Source organism: Mustela putorius, unplaced genomic scaffold (assembly GCF_011764305.1).
Source record: "Mustela putorius furo isolate JIRA1106 unplaced genomic scaffold, ASM1176430v1.1 tig00004012_pilon_pilon_pilon, whole genome shotgun sequence".
Classification (NCBI taxonomy): Eukaryota; Metazoa; Chordata; class Mammalia; order Carnivora; family Mustelidae; genus Mustela; species Mustela putorius.
Window position 1 is genome coordinate 13205 of NW_025422150.1, and position 13037 is coordinate 26241.

Sequence of the window (13037 nt, forward strand, 5' to 3'; positions counted from 1 at the left end):
TGGGAAGTATTTTCTTTTTAAGATTTTATTTATTTAGGGGCGCCTGGGTGGCTCAGTGGGTTAAAGCCTCTGCCTTCAGCTCAGGTCATAATCCCAGGGTCCTGGGATTGAGCCTCACATCGGGTTCTCTGCTCAGCAGGGAGCCTGCTTCCTCCTCTCTCTGCCTGCCTCTCTGCCTACTTGTAATCTCTGTCTGTCAAATAAATAAATAAAATCTTAAAAAAAAAAGATTTTATTTATTTGACAGAGAGACACACAAGTAGACAGAAGGAGAGGGGGAAGCAGGCTCCCCAATGAGCAGAGAGCCCGATGTCGGGCTCGATCCCAGGACTCTGAGACCACGACCTGAGCTGAAGGCAGAGGCTTAACCCATTAAGCCACCCAGGTGCCCCAGTCACTGACAAGTATTAAGCAGGGTGCAGCCTCAGCTGACCTGAATTTTAAATAACCCCTCTGCCTGCAGTGACACAGTGAGGCGGACAGTGGCAGGATCGGAATCAATGAGGAATCTGTTGCCGTAGGTTAGCTAAGGGATGACGGAGGTTGAAACCAAGATTCAGACACCAAGGAGCCAAAACCCATGGGACTTGGTGATTTATTATTTATAGGAGGTAAGGAAGAAGAGGAAGACCGCTGGGCTTCTGCTTTGAAATGAAATGGTGGCTAAGGCCTGTACTGAGGGGCAGGTTGTGGGGGTAAGATGATGAGTCTAATTACTCCGAGATGCCCAAGAGACATGTGAGGGGGGCAGCTATGCAGCAGCACTTAGATGCTGGGAAGAGATACCCACGTGGAGTGGTCAGTCTCAGAATGGTGCTCACCTAACAGGTGCATGAAGAGTGAAGAAAGTGGGGCGTCTGGGTGGCTCAGTTGGTTAAGCGACTGCCTTCAGCTCAGGTCATGATCCTGGAGTCCCCGGACCAAGTCCTGCATCAGGCTCCTTGCTCAGTGGGAGCCTGCTTCCACCTCTGACCCTGCCCCCTCTCATATGCACACTCTCTCTCTCTAATAAATAAATAAAATCTTTAAAAAAAAAAAGTGAAAAAACAGGATCTAGTTTAAGATATGAAGTGAGCAGTTAACAGATGAGCCCAGGTGGTGGAATTGGCCAGCAAGGGAGACCATGAAGAACAGTCAAGGAAGTGGGAGGGAAGCGAGGTAAGGGTCCAGGGTGATGTCACAGGACTGAGATATTTTTAGGTATTTCAAGGCTGTTGGCCATGAGCCTGTTAAAGGACTGTTAGACGGAGGAGAGAGAGGGGATGATGATTAACAGAGGATTCCGGATAGGAGCCGAGGGACTGGGATCCACAGTGGAGGAGAAGGCTGACCTTGCATTGGAGGGGTGACACTCCTTCCATGGTGACAATAAAGGCGACCAATGGATGTAGGCTTACAGACATTTTGGTGGGAGGTTGAAGGAGCTCGTTCTTGATGGCCAGGTGCCCTGGGTGGCAGGAAACAAACTCAGCTCTGAGAGTCAAGATGGGGGAGGGGCTGAGGTCTGAGGGGAGCTGCTCTAGAGAATGGGGGCAGAGCTGGTCGGGCAGCATGGAGGGTCCAGCTGAGGGGGGAGGCATAACCCACCTGGATGTGACCGTCCATGCAGCTTGTGTGCCAAAGGCGGCCAGGAGATGGCCGGATTCATGCGTCAGAAGGAAAAGAGGGCAGAGGAGTTTAGGCTCTTGATAGGAGACATGTGATAGGTAGGGATGAGCCATGGAATTTAGACTGGATGGAGAGGTAAATGCAAGCCAGGAGATGACTAGGGGGTGCGGAGAAAGTCAAAGAAAATGGTCTTCTAAGGTGAGGAGATGGGTGAATTTGAAGCAAGAAATAGTTGGAGTTCCAGACACAGTCAGAGGCTTGGGCCCTCGGGGGGCCTGGAGCTTAGCAGGGATGAAGCTATAAGCAAACCAGACAATTTCTGCCAGATGAATCTCTTGCCAAGACCAGGCTTGCAGGAAAAGGAAAAGAACTGCAACGAGGGGCCCGGGGCATGGATGGAATTGTAATAACCCCACTTCTTTGTGATTAGATAGGGCATTACACAAAGAACGTAGAGTGTAAAGTTTGTAGAAATCTTGCTTTGAAATCTCACTTCTACAGAGACTCATTCCGGCAAAGAAGGATATAACGGGAAAGAGACACGCTCAGCGAGAGGAAGCCAGAAGTCAACCAAATACAATTTGAGATTTAGCTTTGAATTCTGCTCATACCTACCATAGATTTGCCATATGATGTAATAATATAACTTTTTAAGATAAAATGCAATAGAGGCTAAAGTTATTGGGGCCTCCTCTATGCCAGGCGTTATGCTGAGAACTGTGCGCACATATTTCATTCAATTCTCACAACTCTCAGAGGTAGATGCTCCTATGATCCCTGTTTTACTAGCAGGGAAACTGAGACCTAGGGAAGTAAGCGGTGAGCTGAGTCAGCTTCCCATGAGTCCTAATTTTTCAGGTAAGAGTAAGGCCATGTAGGATATTATGAGGAGTGAACCAGAAAGATGATGGTACAGTTCACAGAAACTTAAGTCCAATGAAACTCAAAAGAATAATTTTGATTGCATGGAGGCACCAGTTTGCTTTAAAAAGCTTCAAAATTTCAATACCAACCTATGTTTCTCTGAATTAGCATGCACTCCCTCTCCTTTGTGGAAAAATGGCTTCTGCTTGGAATGCCAAAGTCAAAGCAGTATTTATTCCTCCCCATGTCAAACAAAGTGCAGTTGAATACGGTTCTCCTCTCTCCCAAGGTCAGGCTGTTTTCAGCTAGCTGAATGGTCCTTTCCCCAGGGCGTCTGGGGGCCTCCTTGAAGACCGTGATCACTCCTTGGATGAAGATGCACAGTGGGGGGAAGACTGTCACCTCCACCCCGGACTCACACGTGAGTTCTGGTGCCATCACCAGTTTGTATCCAAATTTCTGGGCCAGGTCAATGGGTCCTGTGGAGGTAATGACCGAGTCTCGGCCAAACAGCTTCAGCACCACCATGACGTAGGCTTTTGGCCCCACGGGCGCACAGCCAAACTGAAGCCACTGACCTTGAGAGAGTTCTGTCCTCTTGCTGGTTCTGATTTCCAACAGCTGACCTGGACTTGTTCTTGCCTCGGGCAGACTGTTGGTAAAGATGACGTCCACCAAGATGTCAGGCTGGTCCGTAGGGAAGGAGCACAGTGGCTGATGGGTGAAAAGACCCACCTGGAAGGTGCCTTCCGCCGCCTTGGACGTCCTATTCAAGTCAATGTGAAAGACGGGCCATTCGACCTTGAGAAAGGCTCTTTGCTCCCAGTGGCTGACTTGAGTGCCATTGTGGGCTACCTCCAGAGCCATCGTGAACCAGTAGTCTCCAGCCTCCTTGAAGTAGAAGCATTCAAACTCCAGTGTTCCCTGGGACTGGTTGGTCAGGAGGTATTTGGGGGTCACCGTCTGATTGGTGCTGGCCTCCAGCAACAGGACAGACACATTGTGCAGTGTCCCGTTGGTACCACATTGTGCAGTGTCCCGTTGGCACCACCGAAACGCCGGAAATCCACAGACACCGTGTTGTTACTTAGCGCTACATGGCCTGGCTTTTCCAAGAGGAGATGCTCGGCTTCTCCAAGAACTGAAACGAAATGGTCAGAGTCGATTTTACAAAGAGATCTCTGAGCAGCACCACCAGTGACATTGAAGAAAACAGCATTCTGCTCATAAGGAGGAGGAGTTTGACCTCGGCCAGAGAGGAGGTGCAATGATGCTGTGAGCCAATCCCGGGAGCTGGGCCCCGCGCAGTTCCCGTTCTAAAGCGGCTCTGGGCCTTGGTCTTCAGCTATCGTGGGTCTCAAGATGGAAATCCATACCCCACTTCTCTCATTTTAATCTGTTAAAAAGAAAACAAGCCCCCCAGGACAGAGAACCAGGACTTAATTACAGCTTCAACGTAACCCCAGACTGTGGCCTTGCCACAGTCCATCTCAAATTTCCTGATCTGCACTGGTGAGGTTACCTCCTTGATAAAAAAAAACCTGAGGGCCACCTCCCAACACCCCCCCAACCTCAACACACAGAAAGAAGACATACTGGCATGAAACATTCCTTTCTGTTTTTTTGCTACTAACTTCTTGCCCCACCCTCCTTCCTATAAAAACTTTCCATTTTGTACAGCTCCTCAGGCCATCTATGCTTGCTAGATGGTATGCTGCCCAATTCATGAATTGCTTAATTAAGCCAATTAAGTTAGATCTTCAAATTCACTCAAGTGAGCTTTTTTCCCCCCTTTTTAAATAAAGCATATTCTAGCGGCCCCTGGGTGGCTGAGTCTGCCTTTGGCTCTGGGCCCTGCATCACGTGAAGCTCTCTGCTCAGCGGGGAGCCTGTTTCTCCCTCTGCCTGCTGCCCCCTCCCCCTTCTTCTGCTCTCTGTGTCAAATAAATAAATAAAATCTTTTTTTTTTAATCATATTTTGGGGGTGCCTGGGTGGCTCAGTGGATTAAAGCCTCTGCCTTCAGCTCAGGTCATGATCTCAGGGTCTTGGGATCGAGCCCTGCATCGGGGTTTTCTGCTCAGCAGGGAGTCTGCTTCCCTCTCTCTCTCTCTCTCTACCTGCCTTTCTTCCTACTTCTGATCTGTCTGTCAAATAAATAAATGAAATCTTTTAAAAAAAAAATCATATCCTGGGGACACGTGTGGCTCAGTTGGTTAAGCATCTGCCTTCGGGGCAGGTCCTGGCATAGAGTCCTATATCAGGCTCCCTGCTCAGGGGGATCCTGGTTCTCCCTCTCCCTCTGCACCCCCCCTGCCGTTCATGCTCTCCCTCTTACTCTCTATCTCAAATTTAAAAAAAAATCACATTCTGGCGTTTAGATAATTTGGAGGAAATGGATACATAGTAACATGAGAAAACTTGATTTAAATGATGCTGTACAAACTGCTCTTGATTCCTTAAAATGGAAGACCCTAAGTATCTTCAAAGTCATCATTTTCTGATATTCAAAACAAGTACTTAAGCATTTTCACCAGTAATGGAACCAGTGCCGTTGGTTTGTACAAAGCAGAAATTTGTAGATGGATGAGAAATGTTGACACTTTATTCTGCACAGGTCGCCCAAGGGACAGAATGAATGTTTATGACATACCCAGGCTTGTCCTTGCCAGTTTTAATTACACTGAATCCCAGACCAGCCTAGATGCGATAGATGACTTCTAGCCCACAAGCATCACTCAGTTAACATCAATCCTATCTTTTTAAAAAAGAGACCCATGAGAGCACCTGAAGTAAAGAGTGGAAAAAAACACAGACACACAGGAATCCTTGTTTCTATTTTGAACTTGATCCAAATACATATCAAAGGAGACAGAATTTGCCAGTGCAACAATCAGCTGGCCCATGGCTAGGGTAAGAAACATTTCTAGATTTAAGACATGCAGGGCTCTTTTGGCTTGGAAAATAACATGTGTAAGTATTAATTTATTATTATCTTACATAATATACACATATCATACTATATCATATATATGTCCAAAGAGCCTCAGGGTATTACTTGGGCTGGTCATCTTTAAATATTCCCTTGCATATATTCAGTTAATGATCATTAGAATCAGCATGTGGATATACTGGCACATAGAGGTATTGTTTTGTGTTTAAATAGTTCATCACATCACCCATTTCTTGTTAAAGAAGACATGAAATAAAATATATGAAACTTGGAAGGACCTGAAATGTTTGATCATCTGCCTGAAAACCATAATAGAATAAAGTTCTTTTTTTCTTTTTTTTTTTTCCTTTAGTCAAAACAGAAGCTGCAAGATAGTCCGTTTCGGAGGAGACGAGTTAAGGTTGAGGAAGGTAGCTGATTCTGGGGGAGCCTGTGCCTGGTTCAGAGCCCACTCAGCACCTGTTTATAAACAGCAACCAAAGAGACTCTAACACTCACCGCAGCCCAAGGAAGGAGTTAAGACTGAGAACCAAAGTCAGGTTAATTTGAATCTCATGGGGCAGGATGGTTTTTGATGTACTTTAAGATGGAGACCACACATCACTTAGTTAACTGACAAAGCCTATGGTCGATGATAGGGATAGTGGAGGGGGAGGCAGATCAGACTCCGATTTGATGGGCAGCCGATCAATGAAAAAGACACACATGCCCAGTCAGTAGTGGAGAAAAAAGATACAATTGATGGGTTTCAGCAGCTCAGAGAGCGTGTGTGTACTGAAGAGAGAATTTGCTACTTCACTACAGAACTCCTGATTTTATAGACGAGAATACATCCTCATTTAGAAAACAGCAATGTGGGTGTACCACATTCTGGCTCCTACAGTATAGTTTTCTCTACTCTTTCAATTCCGTTCTCCCCTTTCCTTTATTATATTTAAGTAACTGATATCTCGATATAAGCATGTTGCTTAAAAAACAACTGCTAATGGTATATTTTGATCAATATCAAATGGAGAAGTGGGAAAAACCCAGGTCTAGGAAAATATTTTCTTTTCTATTAGCAGCATAGCATGTACACTCAACTTCTATGCTCTGTTTTATGCTCGTTGAACTTTTATTCTTATACTCCAGTAAGATACTTGCTTTCCACAATGACAAATATCCTTGCGGACTTTGTGAAAATGGCAAATCCTGAAGTCTTTATCATTACGAAATCCAGGACCTTTTTATAATTTTTTGTATGAGGCTCTTATACGCAGAGTGATCTGTTTTTAAGGAGGGATAAATGATATTAAGATCATTGAATCTCAGATTGATTTTCAGCTTAAATAAACTTTTTAAAAAGAAAAGGTTGAGGGAGAAGATTCACTGGACAAAATGAACAGTGTACACTCTGGTCCTTTTTTTAAAAAAAATTTTATGGTTTTTATTTATTTATTTGGCAGAGAGAGAACACAAGCAGGGGGAGAAGCAGGCTCCCTGATCAGCAGGGAACCTGATGCGGGGCTCGATCCCAGGATCCCAAGATCATGACCTGAGCCAAAGACAGACGCTTAACTGGCTGAGGCACCCAGGATTCTCTATCCCTTGGATCACATTTCTTGATCAATTTGAAAACAATTTCCACTCTTAAACAATGGACTGCCTAGAAGTCTTTGAAATACTTGGCAATCATCAAAAGAAAAGTAGCAAGTTTTATAATATCAAATCCGCTCATTCAGCAGTTGTGTAAAACTCTCTGAATAATGAACTGGATTTTTAGTTGAAACAAACTGAATGAAGAAGAGTAATGGTGAGCACCTGCTATTTGCTCAGGCACTCAAGGTGTCTCGCCTTTCTTATTTTATCTTCACAGTAACCCCATGATGCCAACAAGAACCTCGTCTAAGGTATACAACTGGCAAGGACTGAAATTTGGACTGGCTCCAAAGATATTCTAACAGCAAAACTCTCCAGGAGCGTGGAATCTTACAGAGAATCCCAATTTAAAAAATGTAATTTCATGTGTGTGAGTGGAGTTTAAATGTATAATACTGAAATACTAGGAAATCAGTCAAAGACAACACAACATGTTGTCTCCAGTTTGTTTAAATGAAAGCGACTTGTTTTTTATTCTTTTTAAGACTTAAAATATATTTAAAGGGAAATTTTAATCAATAAATACAGAATTTTAAGAGAACCCAGTTTAAAAAGTACCGCACTGTAGCCACTGCACCCACCCCCCAGAGTCATCAACATCCATGCATTTATATAAACCTCACATTTACATTTCTTCATCGATACTGAGAGCATGAAGCATACTTTCAATACTCACCGTAGTCACAGAGTACCACCAACAATAGATTTGAAAAGTCTTTCAACATTTGTTTCATTCTGATTAGCAAAATCCCAGGTCTTTGGTCTCCTCATGTCCTTTCTCACATCCAAACTGTGAAATTTTTTTTCATAAACACCTGAAATTAGAATCCCAAAGAAATGATGCCTCTGTTCAATGTGATTTATAAAATAGTAATCACGCTATGGCAAAACCATTCTAAGAAGTCAAACTTCATAGGTGCTACTGAAAAGAAAGTAAGGAGCACTCTAATTTTCCCTGGGGAAATGATTTGTAATTGTACGTGTCCCTTTCGTTACATTACAATGCACCTGTTAGGAATATTCAAGTGTGCTCAACACTGAAATTATCTTTGCAAAACACCAAGCCTCTTATCTTCATAACACATGCTTAAGTGGAAAGTTTGCTATTTGCTGAATTTCATCAAACCTAAGAGCCAATCTGGATAATACATTTTCATCTGTTTATTTTCTTAGCATTTCATACCTATCCATTTGCTAAAATTCTGCCAGATTTTCATTTCGCATCCTGCTGTACAGACCAGGCTCTCTTCTACCAATGGACTTAACAACCACTGTCTTTCTTGCACAAGTGGTATGTTATCTGGATCCCTTCATTTCTTAATGCTTGGGAGCTGTATCAAAACTATCAAGCCTTTCAAAAAGATACCCAGTGTATTGCAATTAAATGTGAACTCCATGTGATACTGTCTTTCCTCTTTTAGGGGACTCCACAGAGAAAACAGATAAATAACAATTATCATCTTCAGTCAGTTTCCCAATACTTGTTGCTAAAATCAGTATGCATCAGGACATTGATGATTTCGTGCAGCTATCTTCCCAGACCACCTAAGAGGGCAGGAAAGATCTTGTTGGCCTGTGCTTCAGAATGATTTGTGGGAGGAGATATTTAATTTGATAGGAACAGACTATTAGATTGTAGAATAAGAGTCAAAGGCACTTGCCAATTTTTCATACTAGTCTAATAAGTGAGGAGCTAATAAACATAACTAACTATATATTTTCTTAATATACATTTTACATACCCCCATTACCCACAGTTAATATATTTTAACAATATACTATACTTCAAATAATTATGTTACATCTCTTCAGAAAAGACAGAAATTACTGGAATTAAAAGGACTGATGAAATAATCGAAAATTCAATGGAAAGAAAACTGATGTGTCTCTATTAGCTTTCTTTCAATGGGAGTTGGTTGAACAAAGGAAACACTATTTCCTCAAAGGGAAACAGAGATTTGAAGTGTAATTAGGCAGATGATTAGCGGGTCCCTCCCCTCTGCTCCCTAACAACAACACCAAAAACTTCCATTTTTCTGGGATTAGGCATAGACTTGATCCAATCCTTTCCTTGAACTTGGGATGGGAAATGTAGCCAAACACAGCAGGTGAGTATCTCCCAGGCAAGCCTAGGCACTTAAGGCAATAAAATGTATCCTTTTGAGTTTCTGATCTCAGTAATCACAGTAAGGAGAAGTAAGCATTTCCCAGCTCCCAAAAGTTGAACTGGCTTCTCCCAGATTGTTTGCTTTTCCCTGACAATCATTTTTCAAAGAAGACCAAATCACTACTGATTTTGTGATGGTAACACATTTTTCCTCTACCAATAAAACACAGAATAGTGTGATAGTCTGTATTTAGAACTAAGTAGAAATATAAAATAAACCAGACTACCTAAAAATCACAATATGGCTTTTTAAAAATATTCTTAAGCTTTTGAAAATAAATGCTTAATTTTTACTAGCTCAATTACTAATTTAAAAACCTGAACAGAGTAACCCACAATGGAATGGAATGCTGGATAAAAAGCACTATATTTGAGTAAAGTAAAAAAAAAAAAAATCTCATTTTCTTGCTCCCTTCCCCTCTCTCTTTCTTTTTACCTTGTTTGTTTATTTTCTTCCAACACGTTGTTCCCAATACCAGGACTGGCTACTTACAATGTTTGGCTTGAGAATCATTTTGAGAAGATAAAAACTTAGGTCTCTTTTATGCACATTTAGAAATACTCCTCTATAGGAGTCACACATAAACATTTGCAGAAAGATTCCAAATGCATCAGCTAGAGGGTAAGAGGCAGTCAATATTCTCAGTGGCTAATGGCATCACGCCAGGCTCAGTTCCTATGTTTTTGCTGAAACCGGCTAAGATAAATCCCTACAGTGTCTTCATTGCTGCAGAAAAAGAAAAGGAATTAAGCTAAAGTCTCTTGGGACAACTGATTTATCAAATAAAAGGGAAAACAAAAGGAAGCAAAGTGATTTTGTCCCTTCTGACAAAGACAAGCTCGTGCATATCTATCTACTACTAATATTTATTAGCAGGAAATCCCTAGTTCCAAAGCAGCTCGTGTAAAGAGGCTTTATTTATATATTCAGTACAGTGGGCTCTGCCCTGGTCCCAGGGATTGGATGCAGCTTCCCTAGAGAGGCTATAGGCTGCCCGCTTCTACAGCTTCCCAAAGGCCCACGAGTCAAGTTCATGCCTGGAAATCTGGCCCTGCCCAAGTCCTCAGCCCAAAGCTCTCATAAAATGAGGACCGTTTTGAATTGCTTAAACCTCATAGTTTGTACCCCAGAAAGGATTTCTCTTTGGAAAGGGACAAATTTGTTCTGAAACGCGGAGTACCCTAGGACGCTGTCCTTCAAGGATCCCCACCGTTCGGGCTCCCCGCCCGTCTGCGGGCAGCTTGTCTCTCGGCAACACCTGCCGAGCCGGGACACCGAGACGCGCAGGCGGACGCTTTCTAAAGCGCTTCCCTGGAGCGAAGGCTGAGCCCCCAACGGCGAGGAACAGGGTGCAGCGCCACCCTGCACTCTCAGCCTGCCTGGAGAGTGGGGCCGGCAGGGGCCGGGGGGCATGGTCCGACCCAGCGGAGCCGCGGGGGATCCGCGCCGCACAGCAGTGCCCTAGGGGTCGGGGGTGGGGCGGCAGGCTCTTTCCTACCTCTCGGGTCTGGCGGGCGCCGGGGCCGGAGCCGGGGTGAGCGAGGCGGCGAGGTGACAAGGCGGGCAGGCAGGAGGCCTCAGGGGCGGCGAGGTAGCGTGCGGAGCATCCCGCGTCCCGGGACTACTCGCCCAGGCCGGCGGCGCTCCGCTCGGCGGCGGCCCCACCCGGGCCCGCCCCCGACGGCGCGGGGAGGACGGCCCCGGAGGGCGGGGGCCCGGCCGGCTGGCGAAATCAGCCCCGCCCGCTCTGGGCAGTGCATCTTTCCTCCCGCGCGCGGCCGGGGCCGCGGAGTGGGGAGTTGCGGGTTGGGGGGATGGGGTGGGGAGAGGGGGCCCTCGGGGGGCCGGGTACAGCCCCGACGTACACCCACGGCCCGGGTCTGGGCCCAGGGCGAGCCGCAGTCTCCCCGCGTTCCGATCCAATCACTTCTCCCCCTGGGGTCCTTTCTTCTGGGGAACCACAAAAGTGAGCCATCCGAGTGGCCTCACTGGTGGGCTGTAAACTGGGTTGCCCAAATGGCCTTGAAGAGTCTCAAAAGAGAACAGTTCAGGCAAAGCGCATCTTCGTTTAGGTTTTTCTTTCCCCGCAGCCAGAGCTGGCTAAATTTTAAAAATGACACCTTAATTCTCAAGTATTGCAGTTGTCTTTTTACAGGAATACTGGAGGATAAGAGTTCCACCTTCACAGCCGTGCTTTTCGGTCCACTGTCCCGTGAATACAGTTTACCATTTGCTTTTCTTCTATACAAAACAGCCCATTTAACGGACACTACTAGTGTGCAGTAACAGAAATCAGAGCAGGAGTGGCCTCCAGAGAGCAGGTGACTGGAAAGAGGCCCCAGGGGGATGGCAGCAGATATGTTCTACTGGCTGCTGTGTTGAGTTACATGGATTTTAGTATACATTTATTAAAATGCCTCCAACTTAAGATATGTACACTTCACTGTAAATATTACCTCAATTTTTAAAACTTAAAAGTAAAGCATTTGCAGGTTTTTGAATCTATCACTTAATCTTTTAAAAGGTAATGCAATTACTCAACTATCAGTTATCAGAGGTTGGCTGAGATAATGAATTTGCTAAGCACTTATTCTGTCCAATAATTAATGCTAGCAGTACTAATTAAATCCATCCAAGGCTTTACTGACAGGAAGTATCTACTCCAACGTCCATTCATCAGTCCAAGTTGAGATATCTTTTCAAATATATGCTACAGTCCTTGGCATTTTTGAAAGCAAGAGCTCAGTGTAAAGAATGGGGCTTTGGTGAAATAGGTCAATCAGAGAAAGACAATTATATGATCTCTCTGATATGAGGAATCTGAGAGGCAGTGTGGGGGGTGAGGGAGGGCGGGGAGTAGGGAGGAAAGGGCACCAGGGAGGGAGACAAACCATAAGAAACTCTTAATCTCGGGCGCCTGGGTGGCTCAGTGGGTTAAGCTGCTGCCTTCAGCTCAGGTCATGATCTCAGGGTCCAGGGATCCAGTCCCGCCTTGGGCTCTCTGCTCAGCAGGGAGCCTGCTCCTCCTCTCTCTCTCTCTGCCTGCCTCTCTGCCTACTTGTGATCTCTCTCTGCCAAATAAATAATAAATAAAATCTTAAAAAAAAAAAGAAACTCTTAATCTCAGGAAACAAACAGGGTTGCTGGGCGGTGGAGGGAAAGGAGAGGGTGGCTGGGTGATGGACATTAGGGAGGGTATGTGCCATGGTGAGTGTTGTGAATTGTGTTAAGACTGATGATTCATAGGACTGTACCCCTGAAACAATACATCACATATTAATTAAAAAGTGAAGAAAAAAAAAAAAGAATGGGGCTTTGGAGTTAGAGGAAGCTAAGATTAATTCTTTCCCTACTTCAGTAACCTTGGCAAATACTTAATCGCTTCTTTCCTCCACTATAAAAGGCATAGAACAGTCGTATGGAAGTTTTATGATGATTAAATGAAACATAGAAAACAACTTGCTCTGCATTAACCTTTCAGACATGCTCTCCCTGGAAATCCACCTTTGGGACTTGGGAGGACCTAGGTAGGTAGAAGGGGTTGGATCAATGTGCTGGGACATTTTTTAAATAACAGCTGTAATTTCAATACTTGGTCATTTTTTCCCTTAATTAGAATTCTTGCCAAACTGTGTTTCTGTCTTTATTGCACACTTAAGGCATAATCTTTTCCAAAAGAAGGCGGTGTAGACATGAAGGGGGGAAAAGCTTCCATGGTCTTGGGATTAACTAAACAAGCTTCTGTCAAGGTAGCTTTAATTCTTTCTGGGTCAGCGACTGGTCTAGTAATCTTGCGCAAACTGTAAAC

General features: G+C 44.6%; 1 pseudogene; it reads right to left on the minus strand.

The window, feature by feature from the left end:
• Positions 1-367: 367 nt before the first annotated feature.
• On the minus strand, positions 368-10933 carry LOC123389766 (annotated as a pseudogene).
• Positions 10934-13037: the final 2104 nt, after the last annotated feature.